The sequence below is a fragment of the Phyllobates terribilis genome, unplaced genomic scaffold (assembly GCF_046119375.1).
Source record: "Phyllobates terribilis strain yellow unplaced genomic scaffold, ASM4611937v1 Scaffold_5__5_contigs__length_657084704, whole genome shotgun sequence".
In the NCBI taxonomy this organism is placed as follows: Eukaryota; Metazoa; Chordata; class Amphibia; order Anura; family Dendrobatidae; genus Phyllobates; species Phyllobates terribilis.
In genome coordinates this window covers 641,694,238-641,721,816 of record NW_027362765.1, presented here as the reverse complement: position 1 = coordinate 641,721,816, position 27,579 = coordinate 641,694,238, and positions in this window count along the sequence as shown.

The window sequence follows — 27,579 nt, the reverse complement described above, 5'->3', positions numbered from 1 at the left end:
GGAAAAATGACTAAGTCCAAAAAAAATTTTTTCAACTTTTTTCAATTTTACCCCCGTGGGTTATATATTCTACCCACACACATTTGGAACTCTCCTGGGGTACCCTCGCACATATTATCCCCTCATTTAATGGATATTTTCAATAAAAAGTGAAGTTTTCAAAAAGTCAGAAAATTGGCTGAAAACGACTTATTATCAAGGACTCATCGGGCGAATCACTCTGGAACTGAAATCGGAATGCTCACTGACATTTTCCCCTCTCCGAAAGTCTGAAAAATGATGGAAAAATGACTAAGTCCAAAAACATTTTTTTCAACTTTTTTCAATTTTACCCCCGTGGGATATATATTCTACCCACACACATTTGGAACTCTCCTGGGGTACCCTCGCACATATTATTCCCTCATTTAATGGATATTTTCACCAAAAAGTGAAGTTTTCAAAAAGTCAGAACATTGGCTGAAAACAACTTAATATCAAGGACTCATCGGGCGAATCACTCTGGAACTGAAATCGGAATGCTCACTGACATTTTCCCCTCTCCGAAAGTCTGAAAAATGATGGAAAAATGACTAAGTCCAAAAAAAATTTTTTCAACTTTTTTCAATTTTACCCCTGTGGGATATACATTCTACCCACACACATTTGGAACTCTCCTGGGGTACCCTCGCACATATTATTCCTTCATTTAATGGATATTTTCACCAAAAAGTGAAGTTTTCAAAAAGTCAGAAAATTGGCTGAAAACGACTTAATATCAAGGACTCATCGGGCGAATCACTCTGGAACTGAAATCGGAATGCTCACTGACATTTTCCCCTCTCCGAAAGTCTGAAAAATGATGGAAAAATGACTAAGTCCAAAAAAAATTTTTTTAAACTTTTTTCAATTTTACCGCTGTGGGAAATACATTCTACCCACACACATTTGGAACTCTCCTGGGGTACCCTCACACATATTATTCCCTCATTTAATGGATATTTTCACCAAAAAGTGAAGTTTTCAAAAAGTCAGAAAATTGGCTGAAAACGACTTAATATCAAGGACTCATCGGGCGAATCACTCTGGAACTGAAATCGGAATGCTCACTGACATTTTCCCCTCTCCGAAAGTCTGAAAAATGATGGAAAAATGACTAGGTCCAAAAAAAATTTTTTTCAACTTTTTTCAATTTTACCCCCGTGGGATATATATTCTACCCACACACATTTGGAACTCTCCTGCGGTACCCTCGCACATATTATTCCCTCATTTAATGGATATTTTCACCAAAAAGTGAAGTTTTCAAAAAGTCAAAATTGGCTGAAAATGACTTAATATCAAGGACTCTTCGGGCGAATCGCTCTGGAACTGAAATCGGAATGCTCAGTGACATTTTTCCCTCTCCAAAGTCTGAAAAATGATGGAAAAATGACTAAGTCCAAAAAAATTTTTTTTAAACTTTTTTCAATTTTACCGCTGTGGGATATACATTCTACCCACACACATTTGGAACTCTCCTGGGGTACCCTCACACATATTATTCCCTCATTTAATGGATATTTTCACCAAAAAGAAAAGTTTTCAAAAAGTCAGAAAATTGGCTGAAAACGACTTAATATCAGGGACTCATAGGGCGAATCACTCTGGAACTGAAATCGGAATGCTCACTGACATTTTTCCCTCTCCGAAAGTCTGAAAAATGATGGAAAAATGACTAAGTCCAAAAAAAATTTTTTTCAACTTTTTTCAATTTTACCCCCGTGGGATATATATTCTACCCACACACATTTGGAACTCTCCTGGGGTACCCTCACACATATTATTCCCTCATTTAATGGATATTTTCACCAAAAAGTGAAGTTTTCAAAACATCAGAAAATTGGCTGAAAACCACTTAATATCAAGGACTCATCGGGCGAATAGCTCTGGAACTGAAATCGGAATGCTCGCTGACATTTTTCCCTCTCCGAAAGTCTGAAAAATGATGGAAAAATGACTAAGACCAAAAAATTTTTTTTAACACTATTTTCAATTTTACCCCCATGGGATATATATTCTACCCACACACATTTGGAACTCTCCTGGGGTACTCTCACACATATTATTCCCTCATTTAATGGATATTTTCACCAAAAAGTGAAGTTTTCAAAAAGTCAGAAAATTGGCTGAAAACGAATTAATATCAAGGACTCATCGGGCGAATCGCTCTGGAACTGAAATCGGAATGCTCACTGACATTTTCCCCTCTCCGAAAGTCTGAAAAATGATGGAAAAATGACTAAGTCCAAAAACATTTTTTTTCAACTTTTTTCAATTTTACCCCTGTGGGATATACATTCTACCCACACACATTTGGAATTCTCCTGGGGTACCCTCACACATATTATTCCCTCATTTAATGCATATTTCCACCAAAAAGTGAAGTTTTCAAAAAGTCCAAAAATTGGCTGAAAACGACTTAATATCAAGGACTCATCGGGAAAATTACTCTGGAACTGAAATCGAAATACTCACTGACATTTTCCCCTCTCCGAAAGTCTGAAAAATGATGGAAAAATGACTAAGTCCAAAACAAATTTTTTTCAACTTTTTTCAATTTTACCCCTGTGGGATATACATTCTACCCACAAACATTTGGAACTCTCCTGGGGTACCCTCACACATATTATTCCCTCATTTAATGGATATTTTCACCAAAAAGTGAAGTTTTCAAAAAGTCAAAAAAATTGGCTGAAAACGACTTAATATCAAGGACTCATCGGGCGAATAGCTCTGGAACTGAAATTGGAATGCTCACTGACATTTTTCCCTCTCCCAAATTCTGAAAAATGATGGAAAAATGACTAAGTCCAAAAAAAATTTTTTTCAACTTTTTTCAATTTTACCCCCGTGGGATATATATTCTACCCACACACATTTGGAACACTCCTGGGGTACCCTCGCACATATTATTCCCTCATTTAATGGATATTTTCACCAAAAAGTGAAGTTTTCAAAAATTCAGAAAATTGGCTGAAAATGACTTAATATCAAGGACTCATCGGGCGAATCGCTCTGGAACTGAAATCGGAATACTCACTGACATTTTTCCCTCTCCGAAAGTCTGAAAAATGATGGAAAAATGACTAAGTCCAAAAAATTTTTTTTTAGACTATTTTCAATTTTACCCCTGTGGGATATAAATTCTACCCACACACATTTGGAACTCTCCCGGGGTACCCTCACACATGTTATTCCCTCATTTAATGCATATTTTCACCAAAAAGTGAAGTTTTCAAAAAGTCCAAAAATTGGCTGAAAACGACTTAATATCAAGGACTCATCGGGCGATACACTCTGGAACTGAAATGGGAATACTCACTGACATTTTCCCCTCTCCGAAAGTCTGAAAAATGATGGAAAAATGACTAAGTCCAAAAAAATTTTTTTTTACCTTTTTCAATTTTACTCCCGTGGGATATATATTCTACCCACAGACATTTGGAACTCTCCAGGGGTACCCTCACACATATTATTCCCTCATTTAATGGATATTTTCACCAAAAAGTGAAGTTTTCAAAAAGTCAGAGAATTGGCTGAAAATGACTTAATATCAAGGACTCATCAGGCGAATCACTCTGGAACTGAAATCGGAATGCTCACTGACATTTTCCCCTCTCCGAAAGTCTGAAAAATGATGGAAAAATGACTAAGTCCAAAAAAATTTTTTTCAACTTTTTTCAATTTTACCCCTGTGGGATATATATTCTACCCACACACATTTGGAACTCTCCTGCAGTACCCTCGCACATATTATTCCCTCATTTAATGGATATTTTCACCAAAAAGTGAAGTTTTCAAAAAGTCAGAAAATTGGCTGAAAATGACTTAATATCAAGGACTCATCAGGCGAATCACTCTGGAACTGAAATCGGAATGCTCACTGACATTTTCCCCTCTCCGAAAGTCTGAAAAATGATGGAAAAATGACTAAGTCCAAAAAAATTTTTTTCAACTTTTTTCAATTTTACCCCTGTGGGATATATATTCTACCCACACACATTTGGAACTCTCCTGCGGTACCCTCGCACATCTTATTCCCTCATTTAATGGATATTTTCACCAAAAAGTGAAGTTTTCAAAAAGTCTGAAAATTGGCTGAAAATGACTTAATATCAAGGACTCATTGGGCGAATCTCTCTGGAACTGAAATCGGAATGCTCACTGACATTTTCCCCTCTCCGAAAGTCTGAAAAATGATGGAAAAATGACTAAGTCCAAAAAAAATTTTTTCAACTTTTTTCAATTTTACCCCTGTGGGATATATATTCTACCCACACACATTTGGAACTCTCCTGCGGTACCCTCGCACATATTATTCCCTCATTTAATGGATATTTTCACCAAAAAGTGAAGTTTTCAAAAAGTCAGAAAATTGGCTGAAAACAACTTAATATCAAGGACTTATCGGGCGAATCACTCTGGAACTGAAATCGGAATGCTCACTGACATTTTCCCCTCTCCGAAAGTCTGAAAAATTATGGAAAAATGACTGAGTCCAAAAAAAATTTTTTTCAACTTTTTTCAATTTTACCCCCGTGGGTTATATATTCTACCCACACACATTTGGAACTCTTCTGGGGTACCCTCGCACATATTATTCCCTCATTTAATGGATATTTTCACCAAAAAGTGAAGTTTTCAAAAAATCAAAATTGGCTGAAAACAACTTAATATCAAGGACTCATCGGGCGAATCGCTCTGGAACTGAAATCGGAATGCTCAGTGACATTTTTCCCTCTCCGAAAGTCTGAAAAATGATGGAAAAATGACTAAGTCCAAAAAAAATTTTTTTCAACTTTTTTCAATTTTACCCCTGTGGGATGTACATTCTACCCACACACATTTGGAACTCTCCTGGGGTACCCTCACACATATTATTCCCTCATTTAATGGATATTTTCACCAAAAAGTGAAGTTTTCAAAAAGTCAGAAAATTGGCTGAAAACGACTTAATATCAAGGACTCATCGGGCGAATCACTCTGGAACTGAAATCGGAATGTTCACTGACATTTTCCCCTCTCCGAAAGTCTGAAAAATGATGGAAAAATGACTAAGTCCAAAAAAATTTTTTGCAACTTTTTTAAATTTTACCCTCGTGGGATATATATTCTACCCACACACATTTGGAACTCTCCTGGGGTACCCTCGCACATATTATTCCCTCATTTAATGGATATTTTCACCAAAAAGTGAAGTTTTCAAAAAGTCAGAAAATTGGCTGAAAACGACTTAATATCAAGGACTCATCGGGCGAATCACTCTGGAACTGAAATCGGAATGCTCACTGACATTTTCCCCTCTCCGAAAGTCTGAAAAATGATGGAAAAATTACTAAGTCCAAAAACATTTTTTTTCAACTTTTTTCAATTTTACCCCTGTGGGATATACATTCTACCCACACACATTTGGAACTCTCCTGGGGTACCCTCGCACATATTATTCCCTCATTTAATGGATATTTTCACCAAAAAGTGAATTTTTCAAAAAGTCAGAAAATTGGCTGAAAACGACTTAATATCAAGGACTCATCGGGCGAATCACTCTGGAAGTGAAATCGGAATGCTCACTGACATTTTCCCCTCTCCGAAAGTCTGAAAAATGATGGAAAAATGACTAAATCCATAAAAAATTTTTTTCAACTTTTTTCAATTTTACCCCTGTGGGATATACATTCTACCCACACACATTTGGAACTCTCCTGGGGTACCCTCACACATATTATTCCCTCATTTAATGGATATTTTCACCAAAAAGTGAAGTTTTCAAAAAGTCAGAAAATTGGCTGAAAACGACTTAATATCAAGGACTCATCGGGCGAACCACTCTGGAACTGAAATCGGAATACTCACTGACATTTTCCCCTCTCCGAAAGTCTGAAAAATGATGGAAAAATGACTAAGTTCAAAAAAAAAATTTTTCAACTTTTTTCAATTTTACCCCCGTGGGATATATATTCTACCCACACACATTTGGAACTCTCCTGCGGTACCCTCGCACATATTATTCCCTCATTTAATGGATATTTTCACCAAAAAGTGAAGTTTTCAAAAAGTCAGAAAATTGGCTGAAAACAACTTAATATCAAGGACTTATCGGGCGAATCACTCTGGAACTGAAATCGGAATGCTCACTGACATTTTCCCCTCTCCGAAAGTCTGAAAAATTATGGAAAAATGACTGAGTCCAAAAAAAATTTTTTTCAACTTTTTTCAATTTTACCCCCGTGGGTTATATATTCTACCCACACACATTTGGAACTCTTCTGGGGTACCCTCGCACATATTATTCCCTCATTTAATGGATATTTTCACCAAAAAGTGAAGTTTTCAAAAAATCAAAATTGGCTGAAAACAACTTAATATCAAGGACTCATCGGGCGAATCGCTCTGGAACTGAAATCGGAATGCTCAGTGACATTTTTCCCTCTCCGAAAGTCTGAAAAATGATGGAAAAATGACTAAGTCCAAAAAAAATTTTTTTCAACTTTTTTCAATTTTACCCCTGTGGGATGTACATTCTACCCACACACATTTGGAACTCTCCTGGGGTACCCTCACACATATTATTCCCTCATTTAATGGATATTTTCACCAAAAAGTGAAGTTTTCAAAAAGTCAGAAAATTGGCTGAAAACGACTTAATATCAAGGACTCATCGGGCGAATCACTCTGGAACTGAAATCGGAATGTTCACTGACATTTTCCCCTCTCCGAAAGTCTGAAAAATGATGGAAAAATGACTAAGTCCAAAAAAATTTTTTGCAACTTTTTTAAATTTTACCCTCGTGGGATATATATTCTACCCACACACATTTGGAACTCTCCTGGGGTACCCTCGCACATATTATTCCCTCATTTAATGGATATTTTCACCAAAAAGTGAAGTTTTCAAAAAGTCAGAAAATTGGCTGAAAACGACTTAATATCAAGGACTCATCGGGCGAATCACTCTGGAACTGAAATCGGAATGCTCACTGACATTTTCCCCTCTCCGAAAGTCTGAAAAATGATGGAAAAATTACTAAGTCCAAAAACATTTTTTTTCAACTTTTTTCAATTTTACCCCTGTGGGATATACATTCTACCCACACACATTTGGAACTCTCCTGGGGTACCCTCGCACATATTATTCCCTCATTTAATGGATATTTTCACCAAAAAGTGAATTTTTCAAAAAGTCAGAAAATTGGCTGAAAACGACTTAATATCAAGGACTCATCGGGCGAATCACTCTGGAAGTGAAATCGGAATGCTCACTGACATTTTCCCCTCTCCGAAAGTCTGAAAAATGATGGAAAAATGACTAAATCCAAAAAAAATTTTTTTCAACTTTTTTCAATTTTACCCCTGTGGGATATACATTCTACCCACACACATTTGGAACTCTCCTGGGGTACCCTCACACATATTATTCCCTCATTTAATGGATATTTTCACCAAAAAGTGAAGTTTTCAAAAAGTCAGAAAATTGGCTGAAAACGATTTAATATCAAGGACTCATCGGGCGAACCACTCTGGAACTGAAATCGGAATACTCACTGACATTTTCCCCTCTCCGAAAGTCTGAAAAATGATGGAAAAATGACTAAGTTCAAAAAAAAAATTTTTCAACTTTTTTCAATTTTACCCCCGTGGGATATATATTCTACCCACACACATTTGGAACTCTCCTGGGGTACCCTCGCACATATTATTCCCTCATTTAATGGATATTTTCACCAAAAAGTGAAGTTTCAAAAAGTCAGAAAATTGGCTGAAAACAACTTAATATCAAGGACTTATCGGGCGAATCACTCTGGAACTGAAATCGGAATGCTCACTGACATTTTCCCCTCTCCGAAAGTCTGAAAAATTATGGAAAAATGACTGAGTCCAAAAAAAATTTTTTTCAACTTTTTTCAATTTTACCCCCGTGGGTTATATATTCTAGCCACACACATTTGGAACTCTTCTGGGGTACCCTCGCACATATTATTCCCTCATTTAATGGATATTTTCACCAAAAAGTGAAGTTTTCAAAAAATCAAAATTGGCTGAAAACAACTTAATATCAAGGACTCATCGGGCGAATCGCTCTGGAACTGAAATCGGAATGCTCAGTGACATTTTTCCCTCTCCGAAAGTCTGAAAAATGATGGAAAAATGACTAAGTCCAAAAAAAATTTTTTTTAACTTTTTTCAATTTTACCCCTGTTGGATGTACATTCTACCCACACACATTTGGAACTCTCCTGGGGTACCCTCACACATATTATTCCCTCATTTAATGGATATTTTCACAAAAAAGTGAAGTTTTCAAAAAGTCAGAAAATTGGCTGAAAACGACTTAATATCAAGGACTCATCGGGCGAATCACTCTGGAACTGAAATCGGAATGCTCACTGACATTTTCCCCTCTCCGAAAGTCTGAAAAATGATGGAAAAATTACTAAGTCCAAAAACATTTTTTTTCAACTTTTTTCAATTTTACCCCTGTGGGATATACATTCTACCCACACACATTTGGAACTCTCCTGGGGTACCCTCGCACATATTATTCCCTCATTTAATGGATATTTTCACCAAAAAGTGAAGTTTTCAAAAAGTCAGAAAATTGGCTGAAAACGACTTAATATCAAGGACTCATCGGGCGAATCACTCTGGAACTGAAATCGGAATACTCACTGACATTTTCCCCTCTCCAAAAGTCTGAAAAATGCCGGAAAAATGACTAAGTAAAAAAAAAATTTTTTTCAACTTTTATCAATTTTACCCCCGTGGGATATATATTCTACCCACACACATTTGGAACTCTCCTGGGGTACCCTCGCACATATTATTCCCTCATTTAATGGATATTTTCACCAAAAAGTGAAGTTTTCAAAAAGTCAGAAAATTGGCTGAAAACGACCTAATATCAAGGACTAATCGGGCGAATCACTCTGGAACTGAAATCGGAATGCTCACTGACATTTTCCCCTCTCCGAAAGTCTGAAAAATGCTGAAAAAATGACTAAATCCAAAAAAAAATTTTTAAAACTTTTTTCAATTTTACCCCCGTGGGATATATATTCTACCCACACACATTTGGAACTCTCCTGGGGTACCCTCACACATATTATTCCCTCATTTAATGGATATTTTTACCAAAAAGTGAAGTTTTCAAAAAGTCAGAAAATTGGCTGAAAACGACTTAATATCAAGGACTCATCGGGCGAATCACTCTGGAACTGAAATCGGAATACTCACTGACATTTTCCCCTCTCCGAAAGTCTGAAAAATGATGGAAAAATGACTAAGTCCAAAAACATTTTTTTCAACTTTTTTCAATTTTACCCCCGTGGGATATATATTCTACCCACACACATTTGGAACTCTCCTGGGGTACCCTCGCACATATTATTCCCTCATTTAATGGATATTTTCACCAAAAAGTGAAGTTTTCAAAAAGTCAGAACATTGGCTGAAAACAACTTAATATCAAGGACTCATCGGGCGAATCACTCTGGAACTGAAATCGGAATACTCACTGACATTTTCCCCTCTCCGAAAGTCTGAAAAATGATGGAAAAATGACTAAGTCCAAAAAAAAATTTTTTTAAACTTTTTTCAATTTTACCCCCATGGGATATATATTCTACCCACACACATTTGGAACTCTCCTGGGGTACCCTCACACATATTATTCCCTCATTTAATGGATATTTTCACCAAAAAGTGAAGTTTTCAAAAAGTCAAAATTGGCTGAAAACGACTTAATATCAAGGACTCATCGGGCGAATCGCTCTGGAACTGAAATCAGAATGCTCAGTGACATTTTTCCCTCTCCGAAAGTCTGAAAAATGATGGAAAAATGACTAAGTCCAAAAAAAATTTTTTCAACTTTTTTCAATTTTACCCCCGTGGGTTATATATTCTACCCACACACATTTGGAACTCTCCTGGGGTACCCTCGCACATATTATCCCCTCATTTAATGGATATTTTCAATAAAAAGTGAAGTTTTCAAAAAGTCAGAAAATTGGCTGAAAACGACTTATTATCAAGGACTCATCGGGCGAATCACTCTGGAACTGAAATCGGAATGCTCACTGACATTTTCCCCTCTCCGAAAGTCTGAAAAATGATGGAAAAATGACTAAGTCCAAAAACATTTTTTTCAACTTTTTTCAATTTTACCCCCGTGGGATATATATTCTACCCACACACATTTGGAACTCTCCTGGGGTACCCTCGCACATATTATTCCCTCATTTAATGGATATTTTCACCAAAAAGTGAAGTTTTCAAAAAGTCAGAACATTGGCTGAAAACAACTTAATATCAAGGACTCATCGGGCGAATCACTCTGGAACTGAAATCGGAATGCTCACTGACATTTTCCCCTCTCCGAAAGTCTGAAAAATGATGGAAAAATGACTAAGTCCAAAAAAAATTTTTTCAACTTTTTTCAATTTTACCCCTGTGGGATATACATTCTACCCACACACATTTGGAACTCTCCTGGGGTACCCTCGCACATATTATTCCTTCATTTAATGGATATTTTCACCAAAAAGTGAAGTTTTCAAAAAGTCAGAAAATTGGCTGAAAACGACTCAATATCAAGGACTCATCGGGCGAATCACTCTGGAACTGAAATCGGAATGCTCACTGACATTTTCCCCTCTCCGAAAGTCTGAAAAATGATGGAAAAATGACTAAGTCCAAAAAAAATTTTTTTAAACTTTTTTCAATTTTACCGCTGTGGGAAATACATTCTACCCACACACATTTGGAACTCTCCTGGGGTACCCTCACACATATTATTCCCTCATTTAATGGATATTTTCACCAAAAAGTGAAGTTTTCAAAAAGTCAGAAAATTGGCTGAAAACGACTTAATATCAAGGACTCATCGGGCGAATCACTCTGGAACTGAAATCGGAATGCTCACTGACATTTTCCCCTCTCCGAAAGTCTGAAAAATGATGGAAAAATGACTAGGTCCAAAAAAAATTTTTTTCAACTTTTTTCAATTTTACCCCCGTGGGATATATATTCTACCCACACACATTTGGAACTCTCCTGCGGTACCCTCGCACATATTATTCCCTCATTTAATGGATATTTTCACCAAAAAGTGAAGTTTTCAAAAAGTCAAAATTGGCTGAAAATGACTTAATATCAAGGACTCTTCGGGCGAATCGCTCTGGAACTGAAATCGGAATGCTCAGTGACATTTTTCCCTCTCCAAAGTCTGAAAAATGATGGAAAAATGACTAAGTCCAAAAAAATTTTTTTTAAACTTTTTTCAATTTTACCGCTGTGGGATATACATTCTACCCACACACATTTGGAACTCTCCTGGGGTACCCTCACACATATTATTCCCTCATTTAATGGATATTTTCACCAAAAAGAAAAGTTTTCAAAAAGTCAGAAAATTGGCTGAAAACGACTTAATATCAGGGACTCATAGGGCGAATCACTCTGGAACTGAAATCGGAATGCTCACTGACATTTTTCCCTCTCCGAAAGTCTGAAAAATGATGGAAAAATGACTAAGTCCAAAAAAAATTTTTTTCAACTTTTTTCAATTTTACCCCCGTGGGATATATATTCTACCCACACACATTTGGAACTCTCCTGGGGTACCCTCACACATATTATTCCCTCATTTAATGGATATTTTCACCAAAAAGTGAAGTTTTCAAAACATCAGAAAATTGGCTGAAAACCACTTAATATCAAGGACTCATCGGGCGAATAGCTCTGGAACTGAAATCGGAATGCTCGCTGACATTTTTCCCTCTCCGAAAGTCTGAAAAATGATGGAAAAATGACTAAGACCAAAAAATTTTTTTTAACACTATTTTCAATTTTACCCCCATGGGATATATATTCTACCCACACACATTTGGAACTCTCCTGGGGTACTCTCACACATATTATTCCCTCATTTAATGGATATTTTCACCAAAAAGTGAAGTTTTCAAAAAGTCAGAAAATTGGCTGAAAACGAATTAATATCAAGGACTCATCGGGCGAATCGCTCTGGAACTGAAATCGGAATGCTCACTGACATTTTCCCCTCTCCGAAAGTCTGAAAAATGATGGAAAAATGACTAAGTCCAAAAACATTTTTTTTCAACTTTTTTCAATTTTACCCCTGTGGGATATACATTCTACCCACACACATTTGGAATTCTCCTGGGGTACCCTCACACATATTATTCCCTCATTTAATGCATATTTCCACCAAAAAGTGAAGTTTTCAAAAAGTCCAAAAATTGGCTGAAAACGACTTAATATCAAGGACTCATCGGGAAAATTACTCTGGAACTGAAATCGAAATACTCACTGACATTTTCCCCTCTCCGAAAGTCTGAAAAATGATGGAAAAATGACTAAGTCCAAAACAAATTTTTTTCAACTTTTTTCAATTTTACCCCTGTGGGATATACATTCTACCCACAAACATTTGGAACTCTCCTGGGGTACCCTCACACATATTATTCCCTCATTTAATGGATATTTTCACCAAAAAGTGAAGTTTTCAAAAAGTCAAAAAAATTGGCTGAAAACGACTTAATATCAAGGACTCATCGGGCGAATAGCTCTGGAACTGAAATTGGAATGCTCACTGACATTTTTCCCTCTCCCAAATTCTGAAAAATGATGGAAAAATGACTAAGTCCAAAAAAAATTTTTTTCAACTTTTTTCAATTTTACCCCCGTGGGATATATATTCTACCCACACACATTTGGAACACTCCTGGGGTACCCTCGCACATATTATTCCCTCATTTAATGGATATTTTCACCAAAAAGTGAAGTTTTCAAAAATTCAGAAAATTGGCTGAAAATGACTTAATATCAAGGACTCATCGGGCGAATCGCTCTGGAACTGAAATCGGAATACTCACTGACATTTTTCCCTCTCCGAAAGTCTGAAAAATGATGGAAAAATGACTAAGTCCAAAAAATTTTTTTTTAGACTATTTTCAATTTTACCCCTGTGGGATATAAATTCTACCCACACACATTTGGAACTCTCCCGGGGTACCCTCACACATGTTATTCCCTCATTTAATGCATATTTTCACCAAAAAGTGAAGTTTTCAAAAAGTCCAAAAATTGGCTGAAAACGACTTAATATCAAGGACTCATCGGGCGATACACTCTGGAACTGAAATGGGAATACTCACTGACATTTTCCCCTCTCCGAAAGTCTGAAAAATGATGGAAAAATGACTAAGTCCAAAAAAATTTTTTTTTACCTTTTTCAATTTTACTCCCGTGGGATATATATTCTACCCACAGACATTTGGAACTCTCCAGGGGTACCCTCACACATATTATTCCCTCATTTAATGGATATTTTCACCAAAAAGTGAAGTTTTCAAAAAGTCAGAGAATTGGCTGAAAATGACTTAATATCAAGGACTCATCAGGCGAATCACTCTGGAACTGAAATCGGAATGCTCACTGACATTTTCCCCTCTCCGAAAGTCTGAAAAATGATGGAAAAATGACTAAGTCCAAAAAAATTTTTTTCAACTTTTTTCAATTTTACCCCTGTGGGATATATATTCTACCCACACACATTTGGAACTCTCCTGCAGTACCCTCGCACATATTATTCCCTCATTTAATGGATATTTTCACCAAAAAGTGAAGTTTTCAAAAAGTCAGAAAATTGGCTGAAAATGACTTAATATCAAGGACTCATCAGGCGAATCACTCTGGAACTGAAATCGGAATGCTCACTGACATTTTCCCCTCTCCGAAAGTCTGAAAAATGATGGAAAAATGACTAAGTCCAAAAAAATTTTTTTCAACTTTTTTCAATTTTACCCCTGTGGGATATATATTCTACCCACACACATTTGGAACTCTCCTGCGGTACCCTCGCACATCTTATTCCCTCATTTAATGGATATTTTCACCAAAAAGTGAAGTTTTCAAAAAGTCTGAAAATTGGCTGAAAATGACTTAATATCAAGGACTCATTGGGCGAATCTCTCTGGAACTGAAATCGGAATGCTCACTGACATTTTCCCCTCTCCGAAAGTCTGAAAAATGATGGAAAAATGACTAAGTCCAAAAAAAATTTTTTCAACTTTTTTCAATTTTACCCCTGTGGGATATATATTCTACCCACACACATTTGGAACTCTCCTGCGGTACCCTCGCACATATTATTCCCTCATTTAATGGATATTTTCACCAAAAAGTGAAGTTTTCAAAAAGTCAGAAAATTGGCTGAAAACAACTTAATATCAAGGACTTATCGGGCGAATCACTCTGGAACTGAAATCGGAATGCTCACTGACATTTTCCCCTCTCCGAAAGTCTGAAAAATTATGGAAAAATGACTGAGTCCAAAAAAAATTTTTTTCAACTTTTTTCAATTTTACCCCCGTGGGTTATATATTCTACCCACACACATTTGGAACTCTTCTGGGGTACCCTCGCACATATTATTCCCTCATTTAATGGATATTTTCACCAAAAAGTGAAGTTTTCAAAAAATCAAAATTGGCTGAAAACAACTTAATATCAAGGACTCATCGGGCGAATCGCTCTGGAACTGAAATCGGAATGCTCAGTGACATTTTTCCCTCTCCGAAAGTCTGAAAAATGATGGAAAAATGACTAAGTCCAAAAAAAATTTTTTTCAACTTTTTTCAATTTTACCCCTGTGGGATGTACATTCTACCCACACACATTTGGAACTCTCCTGGGGTACCCTCACACATATTATTCCCTCATTTAATGGATATTTTCACCAAAAAGTGAAGTTTTCAAAAAGTCAGAAAATTGGCTGAAAACGACTTAATATCAAGGACTCATCGGGCGAATCACTCTGGAACTGAAATCGGAATGTTCACTGACATTTTCCCCTCTCCGAAAGTCTGAAAAATGATGGAAAAATGACTAAGTCCAAAAAAATTTTTTGCAACTTTTTTAAATTTTACCCTCGTGGGATATATATTCTACCCACACACATTTGGAACTCTCCTGGGGTACCCTCGCACATATTATTCCCTCATTTAATGGATATTTTCACCAAAAAGTGAAGTTTTCAAAAAGTCAGAAAATTGGCTGAAAACGACTTAATATCAAGGACTCATCGGGCGAATCACTCTGGAACTGAAATCGGAATGCTCACTGACATTTTCCCCTCTCCGAAAGTCTGAAAAATGATGGAAAAATTACTAAGTCCAAAAACATTTTTTTTCAACTTTTTTCAATTTTACCCCTGTGGGATATACATTCTACCCACACACATTTGGAACTCTCCTGGGGTACCCTCGCACATATTATTCCCTCATTTAATGGATATTTTCACCAAAAAGTGAATTTTTCAAAAAGTCAGAAAATTGGCTGAAAACGACTTAATATCAAGGACTCATCGGGCGAATCACTCTGGAAGTGAAATCGGAATGCTCACTGACATTTTCCCCTCTCCGAAAGTCTGAAAAATGATGGAAAAATGACTAAATCCATAAAAAATTTTTTTCAACTTTTTTCAATTTTACCCCTGTGGGATATACATTCTACCCACACACATTTGGAACTCTCCTGGGGTACCCTCACACATATTATTCCCTCATTTAATGGATATTTTCACCAAAAAGTGAAGTTTTCAAAAAGTCAGAAAATTGGCTGAAAACGACTTAATATCAAGGACTCATCGGGCGAACCACTCTGGAACTGAAATCGGAATACTCACTGACATTTTCCCCTCTCCGAAAGTCTGAAAAATGATGGAAAAATGACTAAGTTCAAAAAAAAAATTTTTCAACTTTTTTCAATTTTACCCCCGTGGGATATATATTCTACCCACACACATTTGGAACTCTCCTGCGGTACCCTCGCACATATTATTCCCTCATTTAATGGATATTTTCACCAAAAAGTGAAGTTTTCAAAAAGTCAGAAAATTGGCTGAAAACAACTTAATATCAAGGACTTATCGGGCGAATCACTCTGGAACTGAAATCGGAATGCTCACTGACATTTTCCCCTCTCCGAAAGTCTGAAAAATTATGGAAAAATGACTGAGTCCAAAAAAAATTTTTTTCAACTTTTTTCAATTTTACCCCCGTGGGTTATATATTCTACCCACACACATTTGGAACTCTTCTGGGGTACCCTCGCACATATTATTCCCTCATTTAATGGATATTTTCACCAAAAAGTGAAGTTTTCAAAAAATCAAAATTGGCTGAAAACAACTTAATATCAAGGACTCATCGGGCGAATCGCTCTGGAACTGAAATCGGAATGCTCAGTGACATTTTTCCCTCTCCGAAAGTCTGAAAAATGATGGAAAAATGACTAAGTCCAAAAAAAATTTTTTTCAACTTTTTTCAATTTTACCCCTGTGGGATGTACATTCTACCCACACACATTTGGAACTCTCCTGGGGTACCCTCACACATATTATTCCCTCATTTAATGGATATTTTCACCAAAAAGTGAAGTTTTCAAAAAGTCAGAAAATTGGCTGAAAACGACTTAATATCAAGGACTCATCGGGCGAATCACTCTGGAACTGAAATCGGAATGTTCACTGACATTTTCCCCTCTCCGAAAGTCTGAAAAATGATGGAAAAATGACTAAGTCCAAAAAAATTTTTTGCAACTTTTTTAAATTTTACCCTCGTGGGATATATATTCTACCCACACACATTTGGAACTCTCCTGGGGTACCCTCGCACATATTATTCCCTCATTTAATGGATATTTTCACCAAAAAGTGAAGTTTTCAAAAAGTCAGAAAATTGGCTGAAAACGACTTAATATCAAGGACTCATCGGGCGAATCACTCTGGAACTGAAATCGGAATGCTCACTGACATTTTCCCCTCTCCGAAAGTCTGAAAAATGATGGAAAAATTACTAAGTCCAAAAACATTTTTTTTCAACTTTTTTCAATTTTACCCCTGTGGGATATACATTCTACCCACACACATTTGGAACTCTCCTGGGGTACCCTCGCACATATTATTCCCTCATTTAATGGATATTTTCACCAAAAAGTGAATTTTTCAAAAAGTCAGAAAATTGGCTGAAAACGACTTAATATCAAGGACTCATCGGGCGAATCACTCTGGAAGTGAAATCGGAATGCTCACTGACATTTTCCCCTCTCCGAAAGTCTGAAAAATGATGGAAAAATGACTAAATCCAAAAAAAATTTTTTTCAACTTTTTTCAATTTTACCCCTGTGGGATATACATTCTACCCACACACATTTGGAACTCTCCTGGGGTACCCTCACACATATTATTCCCTCATTTAATGGATATTTTCACCAAAAAGTGAAGTTTTCAAAAAGTCAGAAAATTGGCTGAAAACGACTTAATATCAAGGACTCATCGGGCGAACCACTCTGGAACTGAAATCGGAATACTCACTGACATTTTCCCCTCTCCGAAAGTCTGAAAAATGATGGAAAAATGACTAAGTTCAAAAAAAAAATTTTTCAACTTTTTTCAATTTTACCCCCGTGGGATATATATTCTACCCACACACATTTGGAACTCTCCTGGGGTACCCTCGCACATATTATTCCCTCATTTAATGGATATTTTCACCAAAAAGTGAAGTTTCAAAAAGTCAGAAAATTGGCTGAAAACAACTTAATATCAAGGACTTATCGGGCGAATCACTCTGGAACTGAAATCGGAATGCTCACTGACATTTTCCCCTCTCCGAAAGTCTGAAAAATTATGGAAAAATGACTGAGTCCAAAAAAAATTTTTTTCAACTTTTTTCAATTTTACCCCCGTGGGTTATATATTCTAGCCACACACATTTGGAACTCTTCTGGGGTACCCTCGCACATATTATTCCCTCATTTAATGGATATTTTCACCAAAAAGTGAAGTTTTCAAAAAATCAAAATTGGCTGAAAACAACTTAATATCAAGGACTCATCGGGCGAATCGCTCTGGAACTGAAATCGGAATGCTCAGTGACATTTTTCCCTCTCCGAAAGTCTGAAAAATGATGGAAAAATGACTAAGTCCAAAAAAAATTTTTTTTAACTTTTTTCAATTTTACCCCTGTTGGATGTACATTCTACCCACACACATTTGGAACTCTCCTGGGGTACCCTCACACATATTATTCCCTCATTTAATGGATATTTTCACAAAAAAGTGAAGTTTTCAAAAAGTCAGAAAATTGGCTGAAAACGACTTAATATCAAGGACTCATCGGGCGAATCACTCTGGAACTGAAATCGGAATGCTCACTGACATTTTCCCCTCTCCGAAAGTCTGAAAAATGATGGAAAAATTACTAAGTCCAAAAACATTTTTTTTCAACTTTTTTCAATTTTACCCCTGTGGGATATACATTCTACCCACACACATTTGGAACTCTCCTGGGGTACCCTCGCACATATTATTCCCTCATTTAATGGATATTTTCACCAAAAAGTGAAGTTTTCAAAAAGTCAGAAAATTGGCTGAAAACGACTTAATATCAAGGACTCATCGGGCGAATCACTCTGGAAGTGAAATCGGAATGCTCACTGACATTTTCCCCTCTCCGAAAGTCTGAAAAATGATGGAAAAATGACTAAGTCCAAAAAACATTTTTTTCAACTTTTTTCAATTTTACCCCCGTGGGAAATATATTCTACCCACACACATTTGGAACTCTCCTGGGGTACCCTCGCACATATTATTCCCTCATTTAATGGATATTTTTACCAAAAAGTGAAGTTTTCAAAAAGTCAGAAAATTGGCTGAAAACGACTTAATATCAAGGACTCATCGGGCGAATCACTCTGGAACTGAAATCGGAATACTCACTGACATTTTCCCCTCTCCGAAAGTCTGAAAAATGATGGAAAAATGACTAAGTCCAAAAAAAATTTTTTTCAACTTTTTTCAATTTTACCCCCGTGGGATATATATTCTACCCACACACATTTGGAACTCTCCTGGGTTACCCTCGCACATATTATTCCCTCATTTAATGGATATTTTCACCAAAAAGTGAAGTTTTCAAAAAGTCAGAAAATTGGCTGAAAACAACTTAATATCAAGGACTCATCGGGCGAATCACTCTGGAACTGAAATCGGAATGCTCACTGACATTTTTCCCTCTCCGAAAGTCTGAAAAATGATGGAAAAATGACTAAGTCCAAAAACATTTTTTTCAACTTTTTTCAATTTTACCCCTGTGGGATATACATTCTACCCACACACATTTGGAACTCTCCTGGGGTACCCTCGCACATATTATTCCCTCATTTAATGGATATTTTCACCAAAAAGTGAAGTTTTCAAAAAGTCAGAAAATTGGCTGAAAACGACTTAATATCAAGGACTCATCGGGCGAATCACTCTGGAACTGAAATCGGAATGCTCACTGACATTTTCCCCTCTCCGAAAGTCTGAAAAATGATGGAAAAATGACTAAGTCCAAAAAAAATTTTTTTAAACTTTTTTCAATTTTACCCCCGTGGGATATATATTCTACCCACACACATTTGGAACTCTCCTGCGGTACCCTCGCACATATTATTCCCTCATTTAATGGATATTTTCACCAAAAAGTGAAGTTTTCAAAAAGTCAAAATTGGCTGAAAACGACTTAATATCAAGGACTCATCGTGGGAATCGCTCTGGAACTGAAATCGGAATGCTCAGTGACATTTTTTCCTCTCCGAAAGTCTGAAAAATGATGGAAAAATGACTAAGTCCAAAAACATTTTTTCTTCAACTTTTTTCAATTTTACCCCTGTGGGATATACATTCTACCCACACACATTTGGAACTCTCCTGGGGTACCCTCACACATATTATTCCCTCATTTAATGGATATTTTCACCAAAAAGTGAAGTTTTCAAAAAGTCAGAAAATTGGCTGAAAACGACTTAATATCAAGGACTCATCGGGCGAATCACTCTGGAACTGAAATCGGAATACTCACTGACATTTTCCCCTCTCCGAAAGTCTGAAAAATTATGGAAAAATGACTAAGTCCAAAAAAAATTTTTTTCAACTTTTTTCAATTTTACCCCCGTGGGATATAAATTCTACCCACACACATTTGGAACTCTCCTGGGGTACCCTCGCACATATTATTCCCTCATTTAATGCATATTTTCACCAGAAAGTGAAATTTTCAAAAAGTCAGAAAATTGGCTGAAAACGACTTAATATCAAGGACTCATCGGGCGAATCACTCTGGAACTGAAATCGGAATGCTCACTGACATTTTCCCCTCTCCGAAAATCTGAAAAATGATGGAAAAATTACTAAGTCCAAAAACATTTTTTTTCAACTTTTTTCAATTTTACCCCTATGGGATATACATTCTACCCACACACATTTGGAACTCTCCTGGGGTACCCTCACACATATTATTCCCTCATTTAATGCATATTTTCACCAAAAAGTGAAGTTTTCAAAAAGTCCAAAAATTGGCTGAAAACGACTTAATATCAAGGACTCATCGGGCGATTCACTCTGGAACTGAAATCGGAATACTCACTGACATTTTCCCCTCTCCAAAAGTCTGAAAAATGATGGAAAAATGACTAAGTCCAAAAAAAATTTTTTCAACTTTTTTCAATTTTACCCCTGTGGGATATACATTCTACCCACACACATTTGGAACTCTCCTGGGGTACCCTCGCACATATTATTCCCTCATTTAATGGATATTTTCACCAAAAAGTGAAGTTTTCAAAAAGTCAGAAAATTGGCTGAAAACGACTTAATATCAAGGACTCATCGGGCGAATCACTCTGGAACTGAAATCGGAATGCTCACTGACATTTTCCCCTCTCCGAAAGTCTGAAAAATGATGGAAAAATGACTAAGTCCAAAAAAAATTTTTTTAAACTTTTTTCAATTTTACCCCCGTGGGATATATATTCTACCCACACACATTTGAAACTCTCCTGCGGTACCCTCGCACATATTATTCCCTCATTTAATGGATATTTTCACCAAAAAGTGAAGTTTTCAAAAAGTCAAAATTGGCTGAAAACGACTTAATATCAAGGACTCTTCGGGCGAATCGCTCTGGAACTGAAATCGGAATGCTCAGTGACATTTTTCCCTCTCCGAAAGTCTGAAAAATGATGGAAAAATGACTAAGTCTAAAAAAAATTTTTTTAAACTTTTTTCAATTTTACCGCTGTGGGATATTCATTCTACCCACACACATTTGGAACTCTCCTGGGGTACCCTCACACATATTATTCCCTCATTTAATGGATATTTTCACCAAAAAGTGAAGTTTTCAAAACGTCAGAAAATTGGCTGAAAACGACTTAATATCAACGACTCATCGGGCGAATAGCTCTGGAACTGAAATCGGAATGCTCACTGACATTTTCCCCTCTCCGAAAGTCTGAAAAATGATGGAAAAATGACTAAGTCCCCAAAAAATTTTTTTCAACTTTTGTCAATTTTACCCCCGTGGGATATATATTCTACCCACACACATTTGGAACTCTCCTGGGGTACCCTCACACATATTATTCCCTCATTTAATGGATATTTTCACCAAAAAGTGAAGTTTTCAAAAAGTCAAAATTGGCTGAAAACGACTTAATATCAAGGACTCATCGGGGGAAACACTCTGGAACTGAAATCGGAATGCTCAGTGACATTTTTTCCTCTCCGAAAGTCTGAAAAATGATGGAAAAATGACTAAGTCCAAAAACATTTTTTTTTCAACTTTTTTCAATTTTACCCCTGTGGGATATACATTCTACCCACACACATTTGGAACTCTCCTGGGGTACCCTCACACATATTATTCCCTCATTTAATGGATATTTTCACCAAAAAGTGAAGTTTTCAAAAAGTCAGAAAATTGGCTGAAAACGACTTAATATCAAGGACTCATCGGGCGAATCACTCTGGAACTGAAATCGGAATACTCACTGACATTTTCCCCTCTCCGAAAGTCTGAAAAATTATGGAAAAATGACTAAGTCCAAAAAAAATTTTTTTCAACTTTTTTCAATTTTACCCCCGTGGGATATAAATTCTACCCACACACATTTGGAACTCTCCTGGGGTACCCTCGCACATATTATTCCCTCATTTAATGCATATTTTCACCAGAAAGTGAAATTTTCAAAAAGTCAGAAAATTGGCTGAAAACGGCTTAATATCAAGGACTCATCGGGCGAATCACTCTGGAACTGAAATCGGAATGCTCACTGACATTTTCCCCTCTCCGAAAATCTGAAAAATGATGGAAAAATTACTAAGTCCAAAAACATTTTTTTTCAACTTTTTTCAATTTTACCCCTATGGGATATACATTCTACCCACTCACATTTGGAACTCTCCTGGGGTACCCTCACACATATTATTCCCTCATTTAATGCATATTTTCACCAAAAAGTGAAGTTTTCAAAAAGTCCAAAAATTGGCTGAAAACGACTTAATATCAAGGACTCATCGGGCGATTCACTCTGGAACTGAAATCCGAATACTCACTGACATTTTCCCCTCTCCAAAAGTCTGAAAAATGATGGAAAAATGACTAAGTCCAAAAAAAATTTTTTCAACTTTTTTCAATTTTACCCCTGTGGGATATACATTCTACCCACACACATTTGGAACTCTCCTGGGGTACCCTCACACATATTATTCCCTCATTTAATGGATATTTTCACAAAAAAGTGAAGTTTTCAAAATGTCAGAAAATTGGCTGAAAACGACTTAATATCAACGACTCATCGGGCGAATAGCTCTGGAACTGAAATCGGAATGCTCACTGACATTTTCCCCTCTCCGAAAGTCTGAAAAATGATGGAAAAATGACTAAGTCCCAAAAAAATTTTTTTCAATTTTTGTCAATTTTACCCCCGTGGGATATATATTCTACCCACACACATTTGGAACTCTCCTGGGGTACCCTCGCACATATTATTCCCTCATTTAATGGATATTTTCAACAAAAAGTGAAGTTTTCAAAAAGTCAAAATTGGCTGAAAACGACTTAATATCAAGGACTCATCGGGGGAATCGCTCTGGAACTGAAATCGGAATGCTCAGTGACATTTTTTCCTCTCCGAAAGTCTGAAAAATGATGGAAAAATGACTAAGTCCAAAAACATTTTTTTTTCAACTTTTTTCAATTTTACCCCTGTGGGATATACATTCTACCCACACACATTTGGAACTCTCCTGGGGTACCCTCACACATATTATTCCCTCATTTAATGGATATTTTCACCAAAAAGTGAAGTTTTCAAAAAGTCAGAAAATTGGCTGAAAACGACTTAATATCAAGGACTCATCGGGCGAATCACTCTGGAACTGAAATCGGAATACTCACTGACATTTTCCCCTCTCCGAAAGTCTGAAAAATTATGGAAAAATGACTAAGTCCAAAAAAAATTTTTTTCAACTTTTTTCAATTTTACCCCCGTGGGATATAAATTCTACCCACACACATTTGGAACTCTCCTGGGGTACCCTCGCACATATTATTCCCTCATTTAATGCATATTTTCACCAGAAAGTGAAATTTTCAAAAAGTCAGAAAATTGGCTGAAAACGACTTAATATCAAGGACTCATCGGGCGAATCACTCTGGAACTGAAATCGGAATGCTCACTGACATTTTCCCCTCTCCGAAAATCTGAAAAATGATGGAAAAATTACTAAGTCCAAAAACATTTTTTTTCAACTTTTTTCAATTTTACCCCTATGGGATATACATTCTACCCACACACATTTGGAACTCTCCTGGGGTACCCTCACACATATTATTCCCTCATTTAATGCATATTTTCACCAAAAAGTGAAGTTTTCAAAAAGTCCAAAAATTGGCTGAAAACGACTTAATATCAAGGACTCATCGGGCGATTCACTCTGGAACTGAAATCGGAATACTCACTGACATTTTCCCCTCTCCAAAAGTCTGAAAAATGATGGAAAAATGACTAAGTCCAAAAAAAATTTTTTCAACTTTTTTCAATTTTACCCCTGTGGGATATACATTCTACCCACACACATTTGGAACTCTCCTGGGGTACCCTCGCACATATTATTCCCTCATTTAATGGATATTTTCACCAAAAAGTGAAGTTTTCAAAAAGTCAGAAAATTGGCTGAAAACGACTTAATATCAAGGACTCATCGGGCGAATCACTCTGGAACTGAAATCGGAATGCTCACTGACATTTTCCCCTCTCCGAAAGTCTGAAAAATGATGGAAAAATGACTAAGTCCAAAAAAAATTTTTTTAAACTTTTTTCAATTTTACCCCCGTGGGATATATATTCTACCCACACACATTTGAAACTCTCCTGCGGTACCCTCGCACATATTATTCCCTCATTTAATGGATATTTTCACCAAAAAGTGAAGTTTTCAAAAAGTCAAAATTGGCTGAAAACGACTTAATATCAAGGACTCTTCGGGCGAATCGCTCTGGAACTGAAATCGGAATGCTCAGTGACATTTTTCCCTCTCCGAAAGTCTGAAAAATGATGGAAAAATGACTAAGTCTAAAAAAAATTTTTTTAAACTTTTTTCAATTTTACCGCTGTGGGATATTCATTCTACCCACACACATTTGGAACTCTCCTGGGGTACCCTCACACATATTATTCCCTCATTTAATGGATATTTTCACCAAAAAGTGAAGTTTTCAAAACGTCAGAAAATTGGCTGAAAACGACTTAATATCAACGACTCATCGGGCGAATAGCTCTGGAACTGAAATCGGAATGCTCACTGACATTTTCCCCTCTCCGAAAGTCTGAAAAATGATGGAAAAATGACTAAGTCCCCAAAAAATTTTTTTCAACTTTTGTCAATTTTACCCCCGTGGGATATATATTCTACCCACACACATTTGGAACTCTCCTGGGGTACCCTCGCACATATTATTCCCTCATTTAATGGATATTTTCACCAAAAAGTGAAGTTTTCAAAAAGTCAAAATTGGCTGAAAACGACTTAATATCAAGGACTCATCGGGGGAAACACTCTGGAACTGAAATCGGAATGCTCAGTGACATTTTTTCCTCTCCGAAAGTCTGAAAAATGATGGAAAAATGACTAAGTCCAAAAACATTTTTTTTTCAACTTTTTTCAATTTTACCCCTGTGGGATATACATTCTACCCACACACATTTGGAACTCTCCTGGGGTACCCTCACACATATTATTCCCTCATTTAATGGATATTTTCACCAAAAAGTGAAGTTTTCAAAAAGTCAGAAAATTGGCTGAAAACGACTTAATATCAAGGACTCATCGGGCGAATCACTCTGGAACTGAAATCGGAATACTCACTGACATTTTCCCCTCTCCGAAAGTCTGAAAAATTATGGAAAAATGACTAAGTCCAAAAAAAATTTTTTTCAACTTTTTTCAATTTTACCCCCGTGGGATATAAATTCTACCCACACACATTTGGAACTCTCCTGGGGTACCCTCGCACATATTATTCCCTCATTTAATGCATATTTTCACCAGAAAGTGAAATTTTCAAAAAGTCAGAAAATTGGCTGAAAACGGCTTAATATCAAGGACTCATCGGGCGAATCACTCTGGAACTGAAATCGGAATGCTCACTGACATTTTCCCCTCTCCGAAAATCTGAAAAATGATGGAAAAATTACTAAGTCCAAAAACATTTTTTTTCAACTTTTTTCAATTTTACCCCTATGGGATATACATTCTACCCACACACATTTGGAACTCTCCTGGGGTACCCTCACACATATTATTCCCTCATTTAATGCATATTTTCACCAAAAAGTGAAGTTTTCAAAAAGTCCAAAAATTGGCTGAAAACGACTTAATATCAAGGACTCATCGGGCGATTCACTCTGGAACTGAAATCCGAATACTCACTGACATTTTCCCCTCTCCAAAAGTCTGAAAAATGATGGAAAAATGACTAAGTCCAAAAAAAATTTTTTCAACTTTTTTCAATTTTACCCCTGTGGGATATACATTCTACCCACACACATTTGGAACTCTCCTGGGGTACCCTCACACATATTATTCCCTCATTTAATGGATATTTTCACAAAAAAGTGAAGTTTTCAAAACGTCAGAAAATTGGCTAAAAACGACTTAATATCAACGACTCATCGGGCGAATAGCTCTGGAACTGAAATCGGAATGCTCACTGACATTTTCCCCTCTCCGAAAGTCTGAAAAATGATGGAAAAATGACTAAGTCCCAAAAAAATTTTTTTCAATTTTTGTCAATTTTACCCCCGTGGGATATATATTCTACCCACACACATTTGGAACTCTCCTGGGGTACCCTCGCACATATTATTCCCTCATTTAATGGATATTTTCAACAAAAAGTGAAGTTTTCAAAAAGTCAAAATTGGCTGAAAACGACTTAATATCAAGGACTCATCGGGGGAATCGCTCTGGAACTGAAATCGGAATGCTCAGTGACATTTTTTCCTCTCCGAAAGTCTGAAAAATGATGGAAAAATGACTAAGTCCAAAAACAATTTTTTTTCAACTTTTTTCAATTTTACCCCTGTGGGATATACATTCTACCCACACACATTTGGAACTCTCCTGGGGTACCCTCGCACATATTATTCCCTCATTTAATGGATATTTTCACAAAAAAGTGAAGTTTTCAAAACGTCAGAAAATTGGCTGAAAACGACTTAATATCAACGACTCATCGGGCGAATAGCTCTGGAACTGAAATCGGAATGCTCACTGACATTTTCCCCTCTCCGAAAGTCTGAAAAATGATGGAAAAATGACTAAGTCCAAAAACATTTTTTTTTCAACTTTTTTCAATTTTACCCCTGTGGGATATACATTCTACCCACACACATTTGGAACTCTCCTGGGGTACCCTCGCACATATTATTCCCTCATTTAATGGATATTTTCACCAAAAAGTGAAGTTTTCAAAAAGTCAGAAAATTGGCTGAAAACGACTTAATATCAAGGACTCATCGGGCGAATCACTCTGGAACTGAAATCGGAATACTCACTGACATTTTCCACTCTCCAAAAGTCTGAAAAATGATGGAAAAATGACTAAGTCCAAAAAAAATTTTTTCAACTTTTTTCAATTTTACCCCTGTGGCATATACATTCTACCCACACACATTTGCAACTCTCCTGGGGTACCCTCGCACATATTATTCCTTCATTTAATGGATATTTTCACCAAAAAGTGAAGTTTTCAAAAAGTCAGAAAATTGGCTGAAAACTACTTAATATCAAGGACTCATCGGGCGAATCACTCTGGAACTGAAATCGGAATGCTCACTGACATTTTCCCCTCTCCGAAAGTCTGAAAAATGATGGAAAAATGACTAAGTCCAAAAAAAATTTTTTTAAACTTTTTTCAATTTTACCGCTGTGGGAAATACATTCTACCCACACACATTTGGAACTCTCCTGGGGTACCCTCACACATATTATTCCCTCATTTAATGGATATTTTCACCAAAAAGTGAAGTTTTCAAAAAGTCAGAAAATTGGCTGAAAACGACTTAATATCAAGGACTCATCGGGCGAATCACTCTGGAACTGAAATCGGAATGCTCACTGACATTTTCCCCTCTCCGAAAGTCTGAAAA